This window comes from Neomonachus schauinslandi, chromosome 11 (assembly GCF_002201575.2).
Source record: "Neomonachus schauinslandi chromosome 11, ASM220157v2, whole genome shotgun sequence".
Taxonomy (NCBI): Eukaryota; Metazoa; Chordata; class Mammalia; order Carnivora; family Phocidae; genus Neomonachus; species Neomonachus schauinslandi.
Window position 1 is genome coordinate 12809751 of NC_058413.1, and position 4796 is coordinate 12814546.

Below are 4796 nucleotides of genomic sequence, written 5' to 3' on the forward strand. Positions count from 1 at the left end.
TTTGTTTTTAAAAAAAGACATTTAGCTGCTAGCACACGCTTGGATTCGCAAGAGAAGACTATCCGGCACCACGCTGATTGCTGCCCTGTAGGCCCTGAGCAAAGGCGCACGGAAGTTCTTGGTTTCGGAGCAGGAAGCATATGACTTTGGTAGACACCTCGTCTCAGGGGAGGTGATGTGATGAGGGAGGAAGTGTGTCCCCTACTTCTTCGGACCTCTTTGGCCGTTAAGCCTGTGTGTGCCGAGCCCTTCGCGCCAGGCAAGCCTCCAGGTGAAGAATGAGCTGGTCATGACCTTGGCCGTCGCGCTCGGCACTTAGAGGTGGCTCCCTCCGCGCTTTACCGTGGGCATCATATAAAACATTTCTCTGGGGAATAATCTTAGAGAAAAATAAAACCTCTCTGCCGAAGGCAACTCCTCGTGCGGCTTTCTAGGCTTTGGGCTGCTATGTGCGCGTGCACGTGCGCGTGCGTCCCGGAGGGTGCTGCAGCCTGGGGGATGGCCGCAGGAGTGGAGTGGGGGAATCTGGCTGCAGCTCTCTGGATTCAGAGGTGGAGCTAGAGCCCTCAGACCCCGATCCACTCCCCTGGTCCCGGGGCCAGGGGCTCGAGACCACGCCCCTCCCTCCATTCCTTCCTGTGCCTCCTCTTCCTCCCCCCGCCCCCACTCCCCAACCCCAGCTGAGAGCCCTGCGTGGGAGCAGAAGGCCCCTGGGCGTCTCAGCGCTGCCGCTCAGCAGCTGGGCTGGTCCTGTAACCCCTGTGAATCACAGTTTCCTCACCTGCAAGGTGTAGTCCATCATTTCTGGCCCTGAGAGCGGTTGTGAGAATCTAAAGTAATTGCTGCTAAAAATAAATAAAAATAAAAAAATGAAGTAATTGCTGCTTAGCACCTGGTGGGAGTACATGAGCGTTTGTTCCTTTACTACTTGTGACTGGAAAGGAGAGGGGTAGCAAGGAGGGAGAAGGTGACAGGCTGTGAGGGAGAGAGGGTAGGTGGGCGAGGTGGGAGAATTTGGAACACATTAGCTGTATTATTCCACCTAGCCGGGAGAGGCCGGTGACGGGGAGGGGCTGGCCAGCAGATTGATTGGTTGGTTGGTTCATTCATTCATTCATTCATTCATTCATTCAACAAATGTTTATTGAGCTGCTGCCCTGCATCAGGCCCTGTCCTAGGTGCTGGGGGTACAAAGATGTACGGGAGTCTGAAGCCAGCTCTGCTGTGAACCGCAGAAGGATCATTTCCAGGGGCCAGGGAACCTGGGTCTGAAGACAGACACCGGAGTGTTAACGGATGATGGCTTTTATCTTGTTATCTTGCTCAAAGCTTTCGGTGGCTTCCTGCCCACAGGACACAGCTCAGACGGCAGGCTGGCGGGCAGGCTCCCGCAGTGTGATTCCAACCTCTCTCCCTGCTTTTCCCCTCCCATGTTCAGGAGGACAGAACTCATCCCCATGGACCCAGGTTCCTGGTCTCCAGGTCTGTGAGCACATCCGTTCTTCTGCATAGGCTTGCCTCTGCCAGAGCCGTCTGCCTGGTCCCCTGGGATCCTGCTCAAAATATCATCTCCTCTAAAAATCTTTCCTTGGGCTCTCTAGCAGCCCTGTGTTCCCAGCCGTGGGTCGTACCCTTCTCAGTGACCAGCGCCTGTCCCCTTGCATGACGACCTCTCATCACCTGGGCAATGAGCCCCATGAGGTGGCCACCCGGCTCGGTGACTAATGCGTGCTGGCCTCCCACGTGGTGTCAGCTAGGGCTTGTTCAATGAGCCGTCACTTAATGGGAGGATTCTTTCTTTTTCTGGTCTCAGAGCCAACTGGAAGGAGAGAGTGGAGCACACGGGGGTAGAGGGATGACGGTTGTGCAATGGGAAGAACGTGGACCAGGGGAGGGGTGCCTAGGCCAACCCATCTTTGATTCCTTCTCTGTCACCAGTGGGACCTTGGATGGGCCACTTCACCTCTACATCTTGGTTTCTTTTATCAGTGTGACGGGAGAACCAGCCCTGCCTCCCTGGGCTGTTGTAAGCATTAGAAATTAGGTCAAGTGCCTAGCACATGGCAGGTGCTCAGCGATCACTATCATTACAGGGAATATATTAAATTCAAGAAGGATGCCTGGTGTCCATCACTGGTGAATGGATAAAAAGATGTGGTGTATGCATACAATGGAATACTGCTCGTCATTAAAAAAGAATGAGGCAGATACACGCTTCAACCATGAGAACGTTATGCTCGGTGAAAGAGCCAGTCACAGGGGACCGACAGCATGACTCCTTTCATATGTGAAATGTCCAGAAGAGGCAAATCTGTAGAGGCAGAAAGTGGACTGGGGGTTAGGATTAGGGCTGGGGGAGGAGGAGTGACTGCCGATGGCTGAAGGGGTTCTTCTCAGGGAGATGACAGTTTTCTAAACCTGCTCGTGGTGATACAGCTCTGTATATACTGAAAGCCATTGAATGGTACACTTTAAATAGGTGATTTATATGGTAGGTGCATTATATCACAAGCTGTTATTAAAAAAAAAAAAAAAAGGTGTCTGGATTCCCAGGAAGTGCAGAGAACACTTCTATCCAGAGAGAGTCAGAGATGATTTCTGGGGAAAATGAGTAAACTAGAGAAGCAGCCCAAGGGCACAGCCTCATATTTCTGTCACGGGAGCCCCCCTCCTGCAACTGCTTCCTCAAGTGGGACCAACCGCCCTTTCAAATGAAAAAATGGGCAACCCAGGGGTTTTGTAAGTTTTGATTTTGCTCAGCAGCAGGCTCCCAGTGCAACCTCTCTCGCTGGCTCTCAGCTTCAGAGGAGAGGGGCTAAGGCAAATCTGCCCCCCGCCTCGGTGCTGAGCCTGGGGCAGAGGACTCTTCTGTTAGGAGAACACCTGCCATGTAAAGAACAGCGGGAGGCATGCATTAGGAGGTTGTGTGACAGTCTCCCTTCATCAGCCCCATTTTACGAACGAGGAACGTCAGGCTCCGAGTGGTCAGTCACGTCCACGGTAATTCCAACGAGCACGTTGTGGAGCGGGTATTTAAATCTGGATCTGATTCCTAAGGTTCTGTTCATTTTATTTTATTTTATTTTAAATTTTTTAAAAGATTTTGTTTATTTGACAGAGAGAGATACAGCGAGAGAGAGAGCACAGGCAGGGGGAGTGGGAGAGGGAGAAGCAGACTCCCCGCGGAGAAGGGAGCCCCATGCGGGGCTTGATCCCAGGACTCTGGGATCACGACCTGAGCCAAAGGCAGACACATAACGACTGAGCCATCCAGGCGCCTGGTCCTGTTCATTTTAGACGTTGCCTTTTCTTTACATTCATTGTTGTGTAGGAGACGCATGGTGGTTGTAAAACAGATCAGAATAAAAAGTGCCTGAGAATATTGTCAATTGCGCCGCTCAGAAATGGCCACAGTGGACACGTTGGCATGTTTCCGACTGCGTATGCGCCGTCATTGAAATAAGCTCTTCTTTATGTCATCAGATAGTGGTCCAAAACGCCCTTGTACACGGCTACTTAGAACCCCATCTTCTGGCTGTGTCCCACCCTAGTTATCTCCAGCCGCCCAGCCCTGGGGTGTGCCCTTGAACACATCTTGGAGTGTTGTGCCCCCACTCTGTCCCCCTCTGCTGCCTGAGCTGGGGGTCCCAGATGGCAGTGAACCATGAGAACAACCTTGGTCAGCTGATGGGGTGTCAGTAATAATAGAAGTCGGGGCCAGATGTCATTGACAGAGCCACCTTGGGAGTTTCTAAGGAGTGACATTGCATCCGTTAATCATTGCCCATCAACCTGGTGCCAACTGTTCTTTAGCTAGAGGCGTTGGCTGCCCGTGGACCCTCTTCTCTGAATTTGAAGCTTGGAGCAATGACCCCAGCGATTGTTCCTGGAGCGCCTTCTCCTGCCAGCCCCCGGGGGGGAAGATGATTCCCAAATGGCGTTGGGCAGACAGAGTCTTCCTCTAACATCTCTGGGAGGACACTTCCACCCGGGTTTCAAGGCACACACTCCAGTCCTTGTTCGACGATGAGGAGTCCCGAGGTGGGACGCGTCTGATGGCTCCCGGACACGCTGCAGGCTAAGTCACACTGGCCACCATGAGTCACCCCAGGGCGGGCTGCCGCAGGGTGGTTAAACCCAGGACCACAGCTTTTGGTCACACTGGCTGCTTTCCACGGGTTTTGATTTTTTTTCTTTCCTAACCTCAAATATATGCTCATGGGTCCCTCAGCGTTCTGTTTCCTGGGTCCCAGGCCCCAGGTGGACTCGTGTAGTGGGCGCATGGGAAGGGCTCTGGGCCTTCCAGGCACAGGCCAGCCGTGGGACCTTGAAGACCCCAAACCCTGCAGACCCTCAGTTCCTCACCTGTAGCAGAGACGGGAAGCACCAGGGGGCTTGTGGGAGGACGGGAGGGAACGTGGGGTACAATGAAAGGGACAGGCTTGGCTTCTGTTGTTTGGACTGTTCAAGACCAGCCTCCAGCTCTTCCCCACATGAGCTCTGGGACGTCGATTCATGATGTCTCAGTTTCTTCATCTGTAAAATGGGGTAGCAATAGGACTACCTCATGGAGTTGTGAGGCTTATGTGGGTTAATGAGTTCAGCGGGCTGCTGTGCTGGCTTCTCGCACCGCTAGTAACCCTTGTGAGTGCCGGTGAGGGGTGGGGAGGGCAGAGTGAGGAGCGTCCACGGTTCATTCCTGGTGGGGCCAACATGTCACCGTCTTGGTTCAGGACAGAAAGCGCCCTGCAAGCATTTGCCCGGGCTTGTTTCTGCCTAACAAAACAGTACAGATT